This window comes from Lissotriton vulgaris, chromosome 5 (genome assembly GCF_964263255.1).
Source record: "Lissotriton vulgaris chromosome 5, aLisVul1.2, whole genome shotgun sequence".
Taxonomy (NCBI): domain Eukaryota; kingdom Metazoa; phylum Chordata; class Amphibia; order Caudata; family Salamandridae; genus Lissotriton; species Lissotriton vulgaris.
In genome coordinates, this window is record NC_141693.1 from 582,809,271 (window position 1) to 582,832,776 (window position 23,506).

Here is a 23,506-nt window from a genome sequence, read left to right on the forward strand (position 1 = left end):
ATACAATAATAGTCAAACGTGCAATATAAGGGTTTTCTACTGTTTGTGTGTTGTGTGCATTCACAGTTCATAACTTGTGTGCTACAATGAAAAGTTTCATAATACTTTGCGTTGTGGGAATTGAATTGAAATGTTTCAGTGTGATTTAAAATAGGGTTAAACATAGCATTAGGACTGAACTGCAGGTGAACTGTGTGATGTCAATCAATGATTTATGCTGATGCAACACACTGAGTGAGATAAAACAACTTCTTCAGGAGAAGAAGGCTGCTGCATAAAATAAAGCTTTACAGGCTAATTCTGAAACCGCATTAGATTCCTAAAACATTAGGTCATGTTAAAATATTTTCATGAACAATACCATTGGTTACCCTGCATGAATTAGAAACTAATCACTATTCATTGAAACCATATACAGTTGGTGGAGGCATGCAACACATTAATCCACAAATAAAAACACAGTGAAATATTAAATGTAAATTTAGCACTGGTGGCACAAGACACATAAGTGAGGAGTTCAAATGTAGCAAAATCAATGTGCTTTACTTTAATTTTAACGTTACTTTATCACGATATTCCTTTGCTTTGTACGTTTGTAATTTAAACATTACCTTAACAAACTGACACGATTATGTTAAGTACTGCCTCTTAATACAAAATTCCGAACTTGAACCTGTATTTTTGCAGGCGTCCGCAGGGGGGCCAAGGAGGGGCGCGTGCCCCCCCTGGAGCGACCCTCCTTGCCCCCCTCTGTGGATGCCTATGAAAACCGTGACTCGAAGACAGGGTTCTCACTCTCTTTCCTCTCCTTTCTTTTATTTGCTTCTCTGTGAAATGGATCCAAAAAAGAAAGACGCTTTTGCTGGATATGTCGTATTTTTCTGACATTTTAATTCCAAAGTGTAGAATTGGAAATAAAAGGTTAAAAATATGAAAAATAAATAAATAACTAAATAAAGTAAGAGAGAGTGGTAGCAAACTGTCCAAACTGATTTTATTCGCACTGAAACACATTCGCGCCACTTTTACAGAGTTTGCCAGTGAAGCGCTATTTTTGTTTTCTAGTCTTTGTTTTCTCTGGACTTGGAACTAGTGCTCCAATCCAGGAGGTACTGCAATGTGTGGAGTGGAAAACAAAACGTGTGCTGCGGCTCTGCGTCCAGGGATACTGCTTACGTTTTGTAAGGATATAAGCAATGGCCATTGAAATGGGTCCATTCAGGGCCCCGTAGTATTGTCCTTAACTTTTCAGGCAAAAGCATTCGCTGATTTCTGAATAGTGAGTATAAAAGCATTAAGGTAACCATGTTGTTCCTGCTTACATTTCCCATGGTTTGCTAAATTTTACATTCCCTATAAGTGTTTGCTTTTTCCAGGATGTTGTTACTTTTTTTTTTGTAGGCCGCATATTGCTCTTGTCTAGTGCGTAATTTAAATTGAGCTGCATCCAGGTGTTTATAGCGGGCAACAATTGGCTTGTAGTGGAAGACAGTGGGAGTTTTTCTCAGTGGGGCATTATGGTGTTCAGTGGGGGAGAGGATGTGGCACAATGGTCAGAGCTGCTGAATTTGGAACTAGGAACCAGGTTCAGCCTTAATAACCAGTCCAACAGACCACTCTCCTGAGAGAGCACAATCACATGCTAGACCTTAGAAGGCTTCGCAACACCTTAGAAGCCCTGGTGTCTTCTCACCAGCAGGTGGACCCTAGCATGACAAGTATAGGTTAACTTTCAAGGCTTGTCCACCACTATCTATACTAAAATTCACCTCCAGTCTTGCGGGCAGGCCTATGAAGCAGCAGACCCTAGAACAACAGTCACTGAGGTCACAGGACCCTTGAGAAGGGCCAGCTCTAGGGCGGGGCAACCAGTGTGACCGCACCAGGTGCTGACTTTAGGTGGTGGCATCATGCTTGCAAGTATATTATTTTTTTTTAAAAGCTTGCTGCCTCCTTCCTGGCCTCCAGCAATTTTATGCAACAATAAAAATGTCATGATGACTCTGGTGATTAATGTTCTTCCTAGAGAGAGATCAGAATTTTGTCTAGTGGAAGTTTTGACTCATGGAAAGGTAGCTCAGAGGGTTAATGTACCGGCTGCAAAGAACATGCGCCCTGCAGATCACAAAGTGCACATAATGTTAATAGGTCAGTGGGCTACTGCTTTTGTCAGAGAGATCCTTTTGTTACTTGCAGTTTATAAGTTAAAATCCTAACTTAGAACAGTGAGCTATTAACTGTCATCTAAGAGCTGCATACAAACTGCAAGGTATAAATTAGAGCAGTATGTCTCTCCCCCCCACCCCCCCCCCCCCAGTCTTTGATTATTCTAATGTCCCAAAAAGTGCTCTTTTGGACAGATATCAATTCTGATTATTAAGGAGAACCCCCAACCATGGTATTACCTTTAAAATTCTGGGTATTGTGTTTCTCCAGAACAATCACTATAAAACTATACAGGCTAATAGTATGGTTGTCATGTGACTCCTACACCTTGTAGTCCTTAGTCTTATGTAACATTTTCTATACAGTGATTTACACACATATTGATTGTCTCTGTGTAATGTGTGTGATGTATTTTATTTATTTTATTTAATGCGATTTTATATAGTGCGAACTTTACCCGAAGGTGTCAGAGCGCTTTACATAAGAACCAGTTGCAAAACATAAGGACTTAGGATTACACGTGTTACATAAGAGATACACACAGAAAAAAATTTGCAAATGTACAAGATGTAAAGTCACACAAAGAAGAGACTGATGATTATAGTTATCTCTATATGCATAGGGAAGGGATATGAATGGATATACTCTAAAAGTGCTCTGACACCCTACAATGGTATGAGTGGCACTGTAAATCAAAATAAATGCATCTGAGAGAGAGTGTGGTTATGGAGACTTGAGGGGCACTGTTAAAGGGTGGTTGTGAGGGAATCAATGGCAGAGGTGGTCATTGGGGGGCACTAACAAACATGAATGCACAGGAAACAACCAGTGCTATGGCTGGCCCCGCCCTTAAGGCCTGTCAGCCTCACCCATAGGTACCTCCATTGGCCTTGTTTTAGCAGTAGTAGCTGCAACTCACCAGGGATTTGCAATGCAGGATTTGAACGCACACCAAACTAAGTTCGCAAGCTTCACAGTCTTCCTGCTTCATTCACAAGCACTTTTAACATGTGCTGCCTGCCGTGGGGCAACTGGAATTAATTATGCAGCAAAGGATGACAACATTATGTCGTAGTGTTAACTAAATTATGATGCATTAAAAAAAAGGCTGCAGCGTAATGCAGTATATTTTCAGATATTTTAATATTTTGATGTTTCTACACATTCTAACAGTCTCTGAAAAGATTTTGCCTTATTAGTACCAGTGTAACATACAAACGCAGCAGTGAGAAAGGTGACCGGTCAACCTTTGCAATAGACCATCCACTCCGGAGCAACACAAGTCACATTTTATATTAACTTTTGATATGTTCGAGCAACAAACAATTTATTAGTTTAAATGGTCAGATCATGCAGCAGATCTTGCATTATGAGGCAAATATGGCAGAGCCATAATTTTAGAGAAAACATTTGCAAACTAGGATATTTTGCCATTCATGTTTGAACTGCTGTTGTGGAAAAAGGGAGTAGTGCTGATGAAAGAAACTCCATGGCTTGGAGACAAACTGCTTGTGTTTCCCCATTTTATTGTATTTGGTACATTCTGTGATTAGAAGCATATCCCACTTTGTGAATATATTTTAATGTCAATAACTCATTATAACCTTAAATAATCAAGTGTACTCATTGGTTGATTAAACTGGGCAGTGAAATGCCAATCAAATACTAAAAAGTGGAATGTATGCGCATTCTGGCCAAACCTCCAGCTCCACCCACAGATCCAATCCTGGGGTTATTCCCGCCCTCTGATTCTACGGCCACTGTTCCCCTACTTTTTTTTTCCCCACTTGGACCACTGTGTAAGACTCAGCATCCCTGGACCTGTGATGTGCCGCCGCTGCGGGCGTCGCATATGCCCCACATTTACGGTGCCGGTCTTCCGCATAAGGGAGCTGGCCATTATTGTATCCCTAAACGTGCACACGTTGTCAGTTTGACATTGACTAAACGTAGAGGGATTCTAAGTTTCTTTAAAAAAATATAGCTAACATTTGGACCTATACATTTTATTTTGTATAAATTAATTGAATGTGTGTAAAATTTAGCAATGCCTGGGGAATTCTAGTAAAGCGAGCACCCATTGGTAAATCACTAGCGTGTGTGATTGCTGCATTATTTATTACTGACTTGACGTTGTGCTTTAACTTTGGATAAAAGTTATCATGAATTCTAGCACCAAGAAGCCAATATTGGTAAATATGTGTGCTACAAATAATCCCTAACATACACTGTGCATACAGTATATTTAATCTGGTGCTTTAATCATAGGCTGTTTTAAAATATTCTGATAAAAATTGAATCGGTGCTGAAGACAGCCTTGATTGGTGTTGGATCGAGGATCTGGAAGTCTGCACACCTAGCAGACAGAGATAAAGCAGCTTGTCAGAAAGTTTAGCATTTTCCCTACAGGTGGTGTCTGTTGGCCTGTGGCAGGGTCAGTCACATGTCCTGGATTCCTGCCATTTATTTGAGTCTATCCCAGTTCTGCAACCTAGTGTTTCTTGTGCCCCACCTGGCACACATCATGTCGGAGGATGGTGATGACATTAACATTTTGCCCCCCATGGAAAAATGTCTGCGGACGCCCATGCTCGCACCGCCATAGTCTATGAATTATAGGGATTCACAGACATTCAAGAGGACTGCTAGAAGCCTATGGCAGTCCCATGTTGCGAGCACTAATCCTACAAGATCGTTCTGAATAGCTTACTGGTTCTTTGTGAAGATGGTTTTTCATCCTTAAATGGGCCTAGGATAACAGGTGGACTTGCATAAATGTTGACTTGCATGCGATGCACTTTTATATTTTTCTTTACTCTGAAATCATATTTCCAATGCAGAAACCTGTTTCCATACGCAGCCAGTTTTGAGGTTGTTCCAAACATATTCACAGTCTGTAAACTTGTGAACTGTACATGAACAAATGTTTCTATGGTGGGAATGGATTCAGTAGTGGCTCATGGTGGGAGTGCTGCGGGCGGTAGGGTGGGGGTGGAGCAGGTTGGGGGGTAGTAAACTATGGAATACGGCCCAATGGAGGTAAGCAAAAAAAACATTTTAACAAATGTTGTCGCGCCCGCTGCATCGCATTTGGCAAAGCAGGGCACGCAATGATTTATTTATTTATTTGTGTACTTACCTCTGTTCAGCTGTATGCTGTAGTTTACTACCCCCACCCTGCTCCTCCCCCGCCTCACTGCACCGCAGCACTCCCACCACCGGCTGCTTCTGCAATGACCTTTAATGTAAAACATGAAAGAGAAAGAGATAAACATATACATCTGGTTGCTGAATTTCAAAATGAAAAACCAGATAGCCTGGACTCAATACTGCCACTCTGGTTCTCCAAATTGTTTGATCCAAGGCAAACATTTTATTTCACAGTCTCTTTTTTTGTTTATTATCACATGAAAGAACACTTTTAAATACTTGAGCTCAGGATGTGCGCTCTAAAAAAACCTCAAATGTTTAACTATAATGTTGTCCTATCTACAGTAAGATTTTTGGGCATGTTTAAGGTTTACATGACTACTGACTTTCCTCTTCGTTCACTAATGACTGTCATTCAGGGGCAAGTAATTAATGTTTCTAGGGTCATGATCATAAACTATCAATTTTAGAAAATGACTATCTATGCAGTGATATATTATGATGCACCAAGGCTGTGGTACTCACAGTATGGCTCGGGACCGAAGCAGCCCTCCAGACCGTTACATGCGTACCCCTGTTGAGCAGCAGCACTGGGCCGCTGTTTACTTGATTCAATAATACCATTAAAAAATGCTAAGTAACAGGCAAAAAGGTTAATTGACCCTAATAAAAGGAAGTAACTAGGGCTTCCTGTACCTCAAATTTAGTAATACCCTCTTCATTTTTACAGACATCTTGCAGAAAAATGTAAAAGTATGATAAAGTCTTTTCAAAATTCAAAAAGTAAATTCCAATCACTTTCAGAACCGTTTCCCCTTAGTACATTAGATTATATCAGTGTGTGTTGAGAGGTATTTTTTTTAAAGTGATAATTTTCAAACATGAATTTAGAAACAGTCATTCTTTCCTGCCACCCTGACAACAATGCCAACATTGAACTAAGAGGCAAGTCAGTTGTTATGTGAACTCCTTGGGCGGCATCGGTTTCAATTGTAAATGAACATTAAAGTTTATTAAATCAAACACAGAAAGTTTTGTAACACACCCTGAAGTCATGTATGTGATAATGAAGAATACAGAGGTAAAGTGAAATAAAACAATTGTCTAGGATCATACAATAATTGGTTAAGTGCAGAAGCTGGTATTAATCCCAAGCTTTTGGTTTGACATTTTGCAATTCAGACACTACATGTATAAGCTGTGCTTCCCCTAAACCTACCTTGCTACAACCCCCCCACTCCTCGACCGCAACCCTTCTGGTATTAAGTTGGCCCTCTGTCACATTACAAACAAAACTTTGTGGACCCTGGGAAAATATTTGCGAGTACGCATGTACTAAGTTGAAATGTTTACGCATGTTAAAGAAATAATTTTCTTTCTATTTTTAAGATACTGTATCATATTTTTACATCATCTTTGCTGCACTCTATGTAATGCCAAATGGTTTAATGCTTGGCACATGCTCTCTTAGAGCCAAGCCAGACCTTGCTACAACCCCCCCACTCCTCGACCGCAACCCTTCTGGTATCAAGTCGGCCCTCTGTCACATTACAAACAAAACTTTGTGGACCCTGGGAAAATATTTGCGAGTACGCATGTACTAAGTTGAAATGTTTACGCATGTTAAAGAAATAATTTTCTTTGTATTTTTAAGACACTGTATCATATTTTTACATTATCTTTGCTGCACTCTATGTAATGCCAAATGTTTTAATGGCTTGGCACAGGCTCTCTTAGAGCCAAGCCAGACCTGTAGCTTCGCTTCAGCTTGCCGTATTCATTTGCTGGAGCACCAATCCCTATTTGCAACTCAGGCTTTGTACATGGGGCCATCAGTAAATTGATAAAATGATTTGTGGAAGGCAAGGACTGGAAGCATTAATCTCTTCCCACATGCACCAGTTAGACAAATCCACCATAAATACTTCTTATATAGAGACAAAGAAGAGTGTGTCCAGTATACATATATTTATATGAAGTGATCCCAGGGCAGGGGCTACAGGCCATTGTGATGTACGTAACTTTAGTCTTGAGTTCCCAGGGAGAGCTACCAGGCCCAGGTGAGATTGACTTGTAGCTTAATGGGGTAGGGTTTGGTGTGTGACACTTGCTATATATGTATTCGTTTTTCTCGTTCTTATTTCAGTAAGAGTTTTGAACTGGAAACTAAGGTCTATATAGTGACTGGTTTACCCCAAAAATATCAAATTCATGCCTACAGAAGTGCCCGTACCTCTGTTCAGCTGTAGGCTGTAGTTTACTACCCCCACCCTGCTCCTTCCCCGCCTCACTGCACCGCAGCACTCCCACCACCAGCTGCTTCTGCAATGACCTTTAATATAAAACATGAAAGAGAAAGAGATACACATATACATCTGGTTGCTGAATTTCAAAATGAAAAACCAGATAGCCTGGACTCAATACTGCTACTCTGGTTCTCCAGATTGTTTGATCCAAGGCAAACATTTTATTTCACAGTCTCTTTTTTTGTTTACTATCACATGAAAGAACACTTTTAAATACTTGAGCTCAGGATGTGCGCTCTAAAAAAACCTCAAATGTTTAACTATAATATTGTCCTATCTACAGTAAGATTTTTGGGCATGTTTAAGGTTAACATGACTACTGACTTGCCTCTTCGTTCAACAATGACTGTCATTCAGGGGCAAGTAATTAATGTTTCTAGGGTCATGATCATAAACTATCAATGTTAGTAAATGACTATCTATGCAGTGATATATTATGATGCACCAAGGCTGTGGTACTCACAGTATGGCCCGGGACCGAAGCAGCCCTCCAGACCTTTACATGCGTACCCCTGTTGAGTAGCAGCACTGGGCAGCTGTTTACTTGATTCAATAATAACATTAAAAAATGCTAAGTAACAGGCAAAAAGGTTAATTGACCCTAATAAAAGGAAGTAACTAGGGCTTTCTGTCCCTCAAATTTAGTATTACCCTCTTCATTTTTACAAACATCTTGCAGAAAAATGTAAAAGTATGATAAAGTCTTTTCAAAATTCAAAAAGTAAATTCCAATCACTTTCAGAACCGTTTCCCCTTAGTACATTAGATTATATCAGTGTGTGTTGAGAGGTATTTTTTTTAAAGTGATAATTTTCAAACATGAATTTAGAAACAGTCATTCTTTCCTGCCACCCTGACAACAATGCCAACATTGAACTAAGAGGCAAGTCAGTTGTTATGTGAACTCCTTGGGCGGCATCGGTTTCAATTGTAAATGAACATTAAAGTTTATTAAATCAAACACAGAAAGTTTTGTAACACATTCTGAAGCCATGTATGTGATAATGAAGAATACAGAGGTAAAGTGAAATAAAACAATTGTCTAGGATCATACAATATTGGTTAAGTGCAGAAGCTGGAATTAATCTCAAGCTTTTGGTTTGACATTGTGCAATTCAGACACTACATGTATAAGCTGTGCTTCCCCTAAACCTACCTTGCTACAACCACCCCCCTCCTCGACCACAACCCTTCTGGTATCGAGTCGGCCCTCTGTCACATTACAAACAAAACTTTGTGGACCCTGGGAAAATATTTGCGAGTACTCATGTACTAAGTTGAAATGTTTACGCATGTTAAAGAAATAATTTTCTTTGTATTTGTAAGATACTGTATCATATTTTTACATTATCTTTGCTGTACTCTATGTAATGCCAAATGTTTTAATGGCTTGGCACAGGCTCTCTTAGAGCCAAGCCAGACCTGTAGCTTCGTTTCAGCTTGCCGTATTCATTTGCTGGAGCACCAATCCCTATTTGCAACTCAGGCTTTGTACATGGGGCCATCAGTAACTTGATAAAATGATTTGTGGAAGGCAAGGACTGGAAGCATTAAGCTCTTCCCACATGCACCAGTTAGACAAATTCACCATAAATGCTTCTTATACAGAGACAAAGAAGAGTGTGTCCAGTTGTCCAGTATACATATATTTATATGAAGTGATCCCAGGGCAGGGGCTCCAGGCCATTGTGATGTACGTGACTTTAGTCTTGAGTTCCCAGGGAGAGCTACCAGGCCCAGGTGAGATTGACTGGTGTGTAGCTTAATGGGGTAGGGTTTGGTGTGTGACACTTGCTATATATGTATTCGTTTTTCTCGTTCTTATTTCAGTAGGAGTTTTGAACCGGAAACTAAGGTCTATATAGTGACTGGTTTACCCCAAAAATATCAAATTCATTTATTTATTTATTTATTTATAAAATTTCTAGAGCGCACAAATACCTTCCGGTGTCTCGGCGCTAGAGTTTGTTAAGATAGCAGAGAGCTCCCACATAGCTTACTGGTTGAAAAGCCACGTTTTAATGTGCTTCCGAAATATAAATAGGGACGAGCTTGATCTAATATTAAGAGGGAGCTCGTTCCACAATTTAGAAGCAGCAATTGTGAAGCGCTCATCGCCCCATGTTGCTTTCTTAGTGCGTGGAATATGAAGTAGCTGGGATGCCTCAGAGCGTAAGGAACGCTTGGGTTTGTATGGAATGATGGATTTTTTTAAAAAGTCCGGTCCGGTATTGTTCAATGTTTTATAAATGATGCACAAGGCCTTGAACTTTGTACGGCTTCTCACTGGTAACCAATGAAGTTGGCGAATGATGGGCGATATGGATGAGAATTTGGGTGTGCCAGTTAAAATTCTTGCTGCAGCATTTTGCACTAATTGTCATTTATTCATGACTTGTTCCTGTGCATTCAGCCATAGTCCGTTACAGTAATCAATCTTTGAGAGGACTAGTGTAGACATTAAGGTTTTACCTGCGTTAGGAGGAAGAAAAGGAAGGAGCTTTTTTATCATTCTCAGAGTATAAAAGGACGCCGAGACCACTGCATTAGCATGGCTGTGGAAAGTAAGCTTATTATCGAATAGAACTCCGAGGTTCCTAACTTTTTGCACAGGGTGAGGAGGATCTCCTAACTCTGCTGGCCACCAAACTGGTGACCAAGACGGGGTCAGATCGCCAAAGAGCATGACCTCCGTCTTGTCAGAGTTTAATTTTAGGCAGTTCTGGTCCATCCAAGTGCAAATTGCTCTCATTCCTTCCTGAAAATTAGCGGCCACTGCAGCACCGTTTCTATGAATAGCCAAGACTAATTGAGTGGCATCGGCGTATGATGTTATTCCTATGCCGAATGACTTAATCACCCTCGCTAAGTCCGATACATAGATATTAAAAAGCGTCGGACTTAGCGAGGACCTTGCGGAACTCCACAAGGTAAAGTGAAATTGGGCGAGTAATAGCTACCCATTTTCACAGACTGTTCTCTGTCTGATAGAAAAGATGCCAGGAGAGTCTTTGCTTTGCCTTGGATGCCCATGGCATCGACACGGTCGATCAAGATGTTATGATCGACCGTGTCGAATGCAGCCGATAGATCTAAGAGTATCAGGATTGCTGTACCGCCTTGGTCTAGAATTATTCTGACTTCTTCAGTTGCTTTTATCAAGGCGGTCTCGGTGCCATGACCCTTTCTAAACCCAAATTGGGTCTCATCTAGTAGGTTGTTATCATCAATAAAGCTAGAGAGTTGTAAATTAATAGCCTTCTCAAATACCTTAGAGGGATAAGGAAGTGAGGCAATGGGTCGATAGCTTTTTAACTCTGCTGGGTTTAGTGTTGATTTTTTTAAGAGGGGCTTCACGATGACTTTCTTCCAGACTTTAGGGTAGTCTCCTGTCTGGAACATCGTGTTGCAAATGTGGGTAAGCACCGGGGCTACCTGATCAGATACTAATTTAAGTATACTTGGTGGACAAGGGTCCATAGGAGACCCGTACCTCTGTTCAGCTGTATGCTGTAGTTTTCTACCCCCACCCTGCTCCTCCCCCGCCTCACTGCACCGCAGCACTCCCACCACCGGCTGCTTCTGCAATGACCTTTAATATAAAACATGAAAGAGAAAGAGATAAGCATATACATCTGGTTGCTGAATTTCAAAATGAAAAACCAGATAGCCTGGACTCCATACTGCTACTCTGGTTCTCCAGATTGTTTGATCCAAGACCAACACTTTATTTCACAGTCTCTTTTTTTGTTTATTATCACATGAAAGAACACTTTTAAATACTTGAGCTAAGGATGTGCGCTCTAAAAAAAACCTCAAATGTTTAACTATAATGTTGTCCTACCTACAGTAAGATTTTTGGGCATGTTTAAGGTTTACATGACTACTGACTTGCCTCTTCGTTCACCAATGACTGTCATTCAGGGGCAAGTAAATAATGTTTCTAGGGTCATGATCCTAAACTATCAATGTTAGTAAATGACTATCTATGCAGTGATATATTATGATGCACCAAGGCTGTGGTACTCACAGTATGGCCCGGGACCGAAGCAGCCCTTCAGACCTTTACATGCGTACCCCTGTTGAGCAGCAGCACTGGGCAGCTGTTTACTTGATTCAATAATAATATTAAAAATTGTTAAGTAACAGGCAAAAAGGTTAATTGACCCTAATAAAAGGAAGTAACTAGGGCTTCCTTTACCTCAAATTTAGTAATACCCTCTTCATTTTTACAGACATCTTGCAGAAAAATGTAAAAGTATGATAAAGTCTTTTCAAAATTCAAAAAGTAAATTCCAATCACTTTCAGAACCGTTTCCCCTTAGTACATTAGATTATATCAGTGTGTGTTGAGAGGTATTTTTTTTAAAGTGATAATTTTCAAACATGAATTTAGAAACAGTCATTCTTTCCTGCCACCCTGACAACAATGCCAATATTGAACTAAGAGGCAAGTCAGTTGTTATGTGAACTCCTTGGGCAGCGTCGGTTTCAATTGTAAATGAACATTAAAGTTTATTAAATCAAACACAGAAGGTTTTGTAACACATCCTGAAGCCATGTATGTGATAATGAAGAATATGCAGGTAAAGTGAAATAAAACAATTGTCTAGGATCATACAATAATTGGTTAAGTGCAGAAGCTGGAATTAATCCCAAGCTTTTGGTTTGACATTGTGCAATTCAGACACTACATGTATAAGCTGTGCTTCCCCTAAACCTACCTTGCTACAACCACCCCCCTCCTCGACCACAACCCTTCTGGTATCGAGTCGGCCCTCTGTCACATTACAAACAAAACTTTGTGGACCCTGGGAAAATATTTGCGAGTACCCATGTACTAAGTTGAAATGTTTATGCATGTTAAAGAAATAATTTTCTTTGTATTTTTAAGATACTGTATCATATTTTTACATTATCTTTGCTGCACTCTATGTAATGCCAAATGTTTTAATGGCTTGGCACAGGCTCTCTTAGAGCCAAGCCAGACCTGTAGCTTCACTTCAGCTTTCCGTATTCATTTGCTGGAGCACCAATCCGTATTTGCAACTCAGGCTTTGTACATGGGGCCATCAGTAACTTGATAAAATGATTTGTGGAAGGCAAGGACTGGAAGCATTAATCTCTTCCCACATGCACCAGTTAGACAAATCCACCATAAATGCTTCTTATACAGAGACAAAGAAGAGTGTGTCCAGTTGTCCAGTATACATATATTTATATGAAGTGATCCCAGGGCAGGGGCTCCAGGCCATTGTGATGTACGTGACTTTAGTCTTGAGTTCCCAGGGAGAGCTACCAGGCCCAGGTGAGATTGACTGGTGTGTAGCTTAATGGGGTAGGGTTTGGTGTGTGACACTTGCTATATATGTATTCGTTTTTCTCGTTCTTATTTCAGTAAGAGTTTTGAACCGGAAACTAAGATCTATATAGTGACTGGTTTACCCCATAAATATCAAATTCATGCCTACAGAAGTGCCCGTTGAATGCGTGCAAATTTCTGTCTTTTTAGAATTCACAAACATTGGCAGTAGTAAGCTTGGAAAGTTGTGCCAGTCTCGGTTTTTATGGCATACTAATGTCAAATAAGCAGGCAGAAGGTGATGGGATGAATGCTTGATAATAGTTTAACCAGTTGTAATTGCTCGAGGTAGCATTGCAAGCCATCGTTTTTGATCAACTAGGCTACTCTAGGCAGAGGTCAACCTAATACACATTTGTATTGACCCTGTTCTTCATGGATACTGTCCATCTTGAACCTTACTCATATACAACTACCATCCTGCAGCCCACAGCTATTTTTTGTTGGGAAATCAGAGATTCACCCCTCAATCCAAATCTCACTGACTAAGCTTCACCTCTGCTCCCTGTGTCAAGTAAATATACACACGTCCAGGTACTTAATAAAAATCTTTGTTACTTTGATGTCTGTGAGGCCCTCCTTGAAGTATCACTGAGGAAGAGAGGTGAGTCACAGTGAATATGAGTTAGGCCTGATGCCTTGCATTGAGTCTAGCTCCTCTGTGTCATAATCTTTACAATGAGAGGTGTAGTAGCAGACATTTTTTACCCATATAAAATGAAATAAAGTATTTTCTATACCTTTTACATGCCCTTTTTGATGTATATACCCATTCTCGCCAACATAAAAGAACTCCTGCACCTTCCCATTAACATGAGCCACACCCAGGCCACAACTGATGCTAGGAAGCATTGGGTCTTTGAAAAAAGGAATGCCAGGACTATGACACCGAAGACCTGGACTTGTGTAATAAGGATTACTGGCAATTAGTTGTAGTTTTACCTAAATATCTATCTTCCTTAATTCAGTACTTAAAGATTGAGAATTTACAGAGTCAGCCAACCACCAAGCCAGAAATAGCAACAATCACCAGCAGGGATCTAAGCAATGACAACCAGGACTCCACACAGCATTCGTAAGAGAACACAACATCTAGGTATATACCAAAGAAGATTATGTGACATAGTCATCAACTGATGAGCCAGGAGAGCCTGCAAATGCCACAATGTAGAGCCCTCATATTGAACTGAAGCCACAGGTGCCCATCAGACAGGCAAGACCTCAAAAGAAAAGGAAAGGATTAATCATTAATGGCATTTTGTTGGCTACATTCTAGAAATGCCATCTCATCTTATCTCTTCTCATAATTGACCTAAAGATGGAAGAGGGGTAGAAAGATACATCATTTCCATTGCTTCTCAAACAGAAACATGACTATATGGAGGATGCAAAATTAGGTTTGAAGACCACCAATTGGACCAGCTTAAACAGATATGAGGGTAGCCCATAAAGGCCAGATCAACACTCAAAACAGTAAGCAAATTTCCTTTCATCAGAACTGAATTATCAGATCCAGCTGATCACCAAACACTTCAATCAGGAAATGTCTAGAAACTATTAGCAGGAGAGGGTTTAGATGCAGTACAAGAAGTCACTGACCTGGACAGTGAGCACACTAGAGGCTATTAACAGCTTCACTAAAGAAGCCACCACTGTGTTTATAGAACCTGAAATATACTTCATGCCAAAGCACAAATCTCATTGATGTCATTACTCAATGTAACATTATGTGTAATACATCATCTAAACTAAAATCTTCCTGTTACACATATGGCCTTTGTGACAAATATAATCCTCAAAATAACCTAATAGTTTTATGGATGTATTCTAGCTATCATCTTGGACTAACATCTGATTCAAACAACACAACTTTCTCTCCTCTCCTTTTCTCAATAAAGGTATTAACCCCTAAAGAAATGCATGTAAATCCTTAATACAACCACTTTCAATTATCACTTCTCTGACAATGCGTGTTCCTTTTTCCACTTGAAAATGATACAGCACTTGACTAACAAAGTATCCTTTTATCTCACATGTTATCCTTGCTGCAGGGCATTATTTATTTTTAGTAAGGTGAATTGCATACCATCAAAGATATCACACAAATGTGCAAAACATGGTGACTTTTTTCATAGCGGTGGCTCCTGATTAGGGACATTAAGGCCCTGCCCTGCAATGCCCTGCCCTGCAATTTGTTTAAAACCCATTAATATTTATAATACAGTATGGTATCTGATACAAACATCATCTGAGCCCCACTATGTATTCTAAACAAACTCCAAAACGAGTCAGTATTTGCTGCCATGCCTCCTGACATTCATCAGGCTGGGTGAAGAGCATCCCTGTAGAATATATGGGAATTAGGTTGAGCAAACTCAAGTGCAGCCCTCTAATCTCAATGAAGTGCAAGGCCATAAATTGTTATTCAGATTTGAGCATTTTGCTCTGCCAACCTACTGGAGGCTAGAGACATATCCAGGGTGCATGCCCTTCTAATGACTCTACTCTTTGACACTTTATAAGGGGTGGGTTTGACAAGACAAATATATAGGAAGTCAGTGGATGAGTCTCCAACACTACCCCAACACATGATCTTATGGCCTTACTGCATCAGTTTAATTTTTAGCTGGTGATCTGCCTACTCCTCAGATATAAAGCTACCACTGGCCTCTCAGCTTCTGGACTGTCAACTCCTTGCCTCTTCCTACCGCCCTTGGCCCACCAAAAAAGTGGAAGCATTGACTCATCAAGGCTCAGGAGGCGGAGATCTGCAGCTGAATTATGTTTGGTATATGAGCTCTTAAAAAATGCAGGCTATGACATGTCATCTTCAGTCCTTTCTGCCAGCCACTCTGTTGAACCAGAGATTCATGCAGAAATGTCAGTGACCCATGATGAAGTCGACAAGAAATATACTGGGGAAAATAGGATCACTACCTTGGGGTGATGTAAAGGAGGCAACAGCCAAATGGTAGAATGTCTGCCTGCATTTTTTAATGCGTTTGCCTGTGTGAGTCAGTGTGGACGTGAGAGAGTATATGTGTGCAAGTGGAAATGTTGCTGTGTGTTTTCATTGATTTCTAACTCAGTGTGTGTGTATATGCATGTGTGTGTGTGCACACTGTTTTGGTTAACGCAACGTAGTAGGGTTAGTGGACCCCTTATGACAGATTTTTGACATTTAGCGTCAATTTGGCAATTTCTGGCATTGTTGTGGTCAATCACTCATTCAGAGTGAGCACAATTGGTGCCATTTTTATTCTCCCTGAGATAATTGTGGTTCATCCTTGACATATAGTTGACATTGTGTATCCATTGTGGATATGCTGAGCAGAACATTTGCAAACCCTTGATTTATTGCAGGTGTACTTGACATAATTGTGGCTATCCCATCAATAATAAAGGCACTCACATAACCTTTGACTTATGGTGACTATTGTGCGCACAATCCTCCATATCAATAATGCAACAATGATGAAAATCACTGCCATTTGACATAATTCACGTTATCAAAGGAGGAATGTGTCCATGCATGGCAGTACAGCTTCTCATTGAATATGAGAAGCTGGTGTTTGAGATCGAGATGTGTTACTAAAAAAGACAATCACCATTTTCAGAAATGCTAAAAAAATTAAACCACATTAGAGACATATTTAGAGATGATTTCAGCATTAATTCAGACTGAGCAATTGAAAGCTTATTATTGACATTTCTGATATTTGTTCCCTGATAGCAGACAGCACCTACTGCTATGGTTGTTATTTCATGACTTGTGTGGAGGCATTGATCCTCTCTACATGTTTTATCTCACTAATGTTGTTTATAGTCTGAGCATGTACATTTGGTGTAAGCTCTCCAGTGTGATCAAATAGACTGTATGCATTTGAGCATTTTTCCAGCTCTGCTGTCTGTGGCCTGTGATTGCAACATTTATGTGAGGCGTTTTCATCATTTATCATGCCAATTAGAATCCCAGTCATATAGTCGTATAGCTGATTGTGAGGGACAGGGACGAAAAATTAAGTGAAAAAGATGCTTGTGAATTTGCCTAATCAGATTCTGCTTCTGTTTCTAATACCAATAGTGTTTTAGTAAATTATTTGTGGAAAGGTCCTGAAATATTAACTGTGATCCCTAATTCCCCTGGGGATGAAAAGGGTTGTCAGTCACTCATCTTATTATTATGTTATTCTCTATTTCTGTAATTTCACACCCTCAGGAGTTTTAGCCAATATACACGAAAACTGTGTTGTAAAATGCACTATTATAGCCCTGCAGGTTTAACATATCTCATGGTTGGATACAATCAATGTGTGGTGTTCACTATAAACATTTTTACTAGTTTAATCATGCTTATTATAAAAATAAAATAAAAAAATAACAAGAAAATAACAGTCTAAAATAAATGTATAGAATTAACATGCATGCTTTGATGAAAATAACGATTTCAAAATGAATTAAACTGTAAGCTATCCCATTTACTCATACTAGGCCTTATATGACTAAAGAAATGCTGCTTGAAAAACAGCCTTGAATAGAAAATGCTTACTATCCATGAAAAGTTTGATTCTTGTCCTTTTCCATATCCATGATCTTCATAACAAACAACAGTTACTTATATGTATTTAAAACTTTCAGGAAAATGTTTCTATACATACAAAGATCACTATTAGTACATGATTCATTTTTACATTTAATGGGGCAATGAAGAATTCATGATTAAACCATAAACTTGGCTTCTTAGCTTACTTGTTTTTTCTCAATCAATGACGATTCGGCAAAATGTTTTCTTTTTCATTAATACAGATGTTTCGACTTCTACATAGACTATTGTTTAGAAACTTGATAATAGAAGTTTAAAGATGTAGTGAATATGTGGAAAAGTAAGCCTGAATGAAACAAAATCCATGTGAGCACATCACAATAATTTAGTTGTAAATATAACATTGCTGTCTGTGGACTATTGTATTCCTGTGAGAAGTCGAGGAGAGATCCTGTTCCCAGGAGGGCAGCAGACGCTGATTTGCCGATGGGAAATAAGAAGAGCAACATGTTACTAGTCTTCAGAATGTGATGCCTATAATAGTGTGTGTTCCTAGAGTTGATTGCCACTTATCACACTGTTACCCAAACTTTATGTCCCTTTACTTTCAGACTTTACTGAGTTTCTCAAAACTCTTTTTAATGGATGTTCAGCTTTGATATCTTTTTGGCTGATTTAAATTGTGAAACACAATTGGCCTGATTCTCAAAGGTAAAGTGGGAAGAAAGTCAAACTTTATGCCTTTCAGTATTCACAAAGGGCATTTACTACTCATAAATGCCCTTTGTGACTACTGACAGTTGTAAAGTTCCACATTTGGTATTCACAAAGGGCATTTAAGAGTAGTAAATGCCCTTTGTGAATACTGAAATTCATGAAGTTAGACTTTTATCTTTGTAAATCAGGCCCCATTTTTTAGGTCTCGCCAGTCAATGTGCATGCGCATTGAGCTTGCGAGACTATAGGGGCTTAAACAGAGTTTAACTTGACTGGCGATTTGATGCAGTGCATGTGCACTTTTAGCTCAATGCACAAGCGCAATGAGTTAAAATGCGTGTGCACAGCATCAAATCGCCAGCCATCTGTTGCCCAGCTTGGTGCCGCCAGCAGCTCTTCCCGCGCCACCCCCTGCTGCATCAAAATCTTTCACGGCTGGATGGCCGTGCTTTCAGTTTCACGGCCGCCAGGCCGTGTCTCCTTATTTAACTTGTGCCGCCAGCAGCTCTTCCCTCTCCACCCCCTGCTGCATCAAAGGCTTTCACGGCCGTCCGGCCGTGCTTTCAGTTTCTCCTTATTTAACTTGTTTCTTTCATTTTTATCAGAAGCTAAGGTCTGGCCCCAACAGGTAACTTAGTCCTTAATTTCTGTTTCATTTATCCTTGTACGTTTTTATTCCTCAATGTCAAAGTAAAAATAAAAAAGTGTGAAGATCCTGAAACTCGCAATTTGAAGAAATTTTGTAAGTCACTCCAGAGGTCAATGATGCAGTGCAGGCTTGGGTGTCAGCACATTTCTTCACAACACCTCTGCTCTTTCACCCTACCAGGCCAGGGTTTGATATGTAACACAGTCCCTTTATTACCATCACCGAAAGCGTTTGCAGAGTAAATATTTTGAGGACAGCAGGTCTGCGTTTGCAAGGTTTGTACTTACTTTGATATAAAAGCGCGCGGTTTCGAAGATGAGGTCACGACAGATTCCACGGTTGCGGCCCCAGCTCATCCATTCTCGTCCCAGAAAAAGGACCTGGTGCGTACTCAGGTCATTTGTCTGCATTAATCTACCCTCCTTCGTGTTTCTTTTCCTTAAGCCGATGCTGCTTCCTCCTAGGTGCTTCGAGGGCCATGACAGCCACGTTAAAACATTGCACTTCCTGCCGATATTCGACGCAGCAAGTATTCTACAGTGTACTCCATTGCCAAATTGCTGATAGTACAGAGACCTCGACTTGGGATGTATGAAACATGAGAAAGGTTTTTGGGATCTCAGAGACCAGTAGAGCTCTAGACTGACTGCTGATCTCCCATGGGGTTAACTTTAGGGGTGGTCAAAATTTCAAAATTGTGTGCGTGGGAAATATGCGTATTTCATTCATGACGATTTGTATTATTACTCGACGTGTGCTCTGGGTTGTCTGTCCATGTGAATATTTGCTCAAGGCTTGCTGGTGGGTGCAAAAGTGATGCAAGTAATTTGCATGCAGTTTCTTCACGTACTCAGTGAATATTGCTAGCAGCGTGCATGTAGCTGCAGTTCATACGCCATTGCACAGCTAATACACGACTGTTTTTGATCGAACCAGTCTATAGGCGAAAGCATTATGCAAAACAAATCGTAAGCAGAAGAAAATCTAAAAGCTCCCGAAATATGAAACCCAATAATTGTGAATAGACCAGTTAACACTTTCTATATAAAAACAGGTTCCTTTGGCCTAGCTAAAATTCGAGCTAGCATGCTTCCCCTGCACAGTCCCACTCAAAACAGTTTCAACCTCTTTTGTCGAGAACCATTATCCCCTATTAGCCATGGTCACATCTGGGGGTCTCCCCACAACCTCACACACACCCACAGCACCCCACACACAGCCCCCACACACAATCCACACCCCATCCCACACACACACACACACAACCCCCCACACACACCCAAACCACCCCCCACACACACACACAACCCCCCACACACACAACCACAACACACAACCCCTCACACACACAACCCCCACACACACACAACCTCACACACACAACCCCTCACACACACAACCCCCACACACACACACAACCCCACACACACACAACCCCACACACACAACCCCCCACACACACAATCCCACACACACAAACCCCCCCACACACACAACCCCCCCCCACACACACACACCCCACACACCCCACACCCCCACACCCCCACCCCCATACCCCCACACACACCCACACACATTATCACTATGCGCTACCACAGCATCACTGAACGCCACAGCATCACTCGCCACCACAATAACTGGCACTTCTTGGGTTGCCTTGTCCTACAGGTAAATTCGAACTGTTCTGAACTGGAGTCTCATATTTTCACAATATTGCAGTAAAACGATCAAAGAGGTACTAACTTAATTTCAACATCATTATTGAAGTGCAGTTTATCTTGTCTTCCTCAGTACTTCGTACATCTCTCTAGAGATGTGGCCTAACGATCAGAGCTGCCATCTAAGTCACGTACATACAAAACATGTTGCATTACAAATGATATAGGTGTCACATTCGCGAAAGTTATAACTATTGGCATTGTAAATGACAAAGCTATCAATTTAGCTATTTTAAAAACCAACACATAAATAAAATATTTATCATTTACAAGACCAATAGCTCCAACCTTTCTAATGCGAGACCTATTGCATTTCCAATGCTTGTTTTTCAGTGTCCTGAACTCGAACTCCTTAGGTGGTCTGACTAACTCCATTTTCACTGAAATTCGTATAACAAGGATTCTTCCCTTAATAGAGAGTGCTTTAATGCATTTATTATAAGATTTAATTAAAAAAGATAGATTTTATATTTATTTTATATACTGCCTTTTTACATTAATCTGAATTTAACTTTTGATTTGCAATAAATCTGATCTAATAAAAAGATTTATTAATAAAACCTTTTAACTCATACTTATGATCTCTTGTCGACACCTGTTAGACCTGACATCATTGACGTGAGTCTCCCTTCCATTTTTGACGGATTGCCTCCTCTGTTTTGATATGTTTTTGCTGGTTGTATGTTTTGGGCCCTGCGCCACTGCTAATCAGTGCCACAGTGCAAGTGTTCCCTATGTTAAATTGATATACTAATAGGTTATCCCATGATTGGGTTATTTGATCTACTGTCAGCCCCTAGTACCATGCACCATGTGTGCCCAGGGCTTGTAGAGCAAATGCTGATGGTGGGCTTGCAGCACTGGTTGTGCCACCCACAGAAGCAGCTTGTAAAGTGTGTCTCAGGCCTGCCATTGCAAGGCCTGTGTGTAGTCTGTGACTACCATGTCGACTTGGCCAAGTACACCCACTTGCCAGTCCCTAAACCTTCCCTTTGATTCATATTAGCCACCCCTATGGTAGGCCCAAGGGCAGGGTGCATTGTAAGGAAAAGGTAGGACATGCTCTGGTGTGTGTAGCATGTTCTAATAGTGAATTACAGCCATTTTCGTTTTTCACTATTGAAGGCTACCTGTTCTCATAGACCAGAATGGGCAGTTAAGATTGTTTCATTCCTACAATCCTAACTGACTCAGGGAACATGGTAGAAATTCGAGTTTAGTATGCCTGAACTCAGAATAAAAAAATACATCTTTTAGTAAAGTTTATTTTAATATTCTGTGTTTGCAAATACCACTTTTAGAAAGCAGGTATTTGCTTGCCTAATCATTTGAGCCCGCCTCTGCTGACTTGTGAATTACTTGTCTGGGTTTGTGTGTGACAGGGCTGGGGAATTCCAGGAGACAGACTGGGGCAGCCCAGTGGTGAATAGAGAGATCAGCACCCAGATGGGAGCAGGGAGTTGCACCTGGGACCTGAATAGGGCTGGGCCTTCCCTCTACAATGCTGGCTCCACCTCCTGTGGCTTGTCTGATGTCTCTGCCCTGCACTGTGAAAGAAGAGGAGGAATCATGTCAACAGAGTGCTCCAGAGCTGCATCTTCCCTCCCCTGTGCTGACTCAAACTTCTGTGGGGCGTCTGATGTTTCTGCCCTGCACAGTGAAAGGAAGAGAAGAGTCATGTAAACACAGTGCTCAGGAACTGGTTTGAACTAGGCAGAGGCCTCTCTGCCTTCAGAGAACAAAGGATTTTGGGGTATATATATTGGGACCCGTCCCACAGACTTTAGATCACTTCTGGAACAAGAAACCTTTCTGCCAGGGAGAAGAAGCAAGGAAGCTGCAGGAGTTTGGACTGCCACTCTGCCAGTGTGCTGTTTTCTGGGTTGGCCTGCAGTGGTTGCTTTATTGCCAAGGGAAAGGAGAAGGAACTTTTAAGGACTTTCATTCATCTACAGAATATTCTCCAAGGGCTTGAACTCTGCTTGCCTCCTGCTCCCTCCTGAATTTCCTTGCTGGGAATTCTGACTCAAGTCACTCGTGTTTCTCTGGGAGCTGGAAGTGCGATGCACAGAGAGGAAGTGTGTTGTCGCCGCAGCTGAAATCGTCGTATCGCCGAGAAGCGAGCCTTCCTTGCATCTCCCTGGAAGCGTGTGTTCATCAAAGCTGTCTGCTGTCGCATCGCCGAAGAAGTGCGACGCTTCGAGAGAGTTGTCATCGCATCACCGGAGAAGCGCATTGCAGGGCCTGTTGCGGCTCCAAAGTACAGAGTCGTCGCAATGCTGCCAGGGCGTCATCGCATCGTCATCGCATCGCCACATCAAGGGCACCATCTTCTCGCATCGCAACTGGATCGTCGCATCGCATCAATGCGCCATCTTGCACACCGCATCGGGCCCGCGGGCCAAGAATCTACGCATCACCTCTGCACCAGAAAGGCTCACGACGACTCCCCTACTCTGCGCAAGCTTCGAGGAAGGACGCAACCTTTCACCCAGGGTCACGGAACCGACGCATCTCCCCTTCTGCGAGTCCTTTTGTTTACTTTGCGTGCCGCATCTAGGTACTTTGTTGAGAACTTTGTCGCATCTACCAACAACTTGAACTAAGAGACTTTAATCATCTTTTAAGTAATCTCAAGGGTAGTGTTGTGGATTTATGTTGTTTATGAACATGTGTTTACGTCTATATAAAGAATACTTATTTTTATAAAACCTGTGTTGTGTCCATCTATAGTGGTATCACTGTATTACTGTGTATATCCACAAATGCTTAACACACCACCTCTGAGATAAGCCTGTCTGCTCGTGCCAAGCTACCAAGGGCGTGAACAGGGGTTATTAAGGAGTGTAATCCCCTTATCCTGACTTAGAAGTAATGGTCCCTATTTGGACAAAG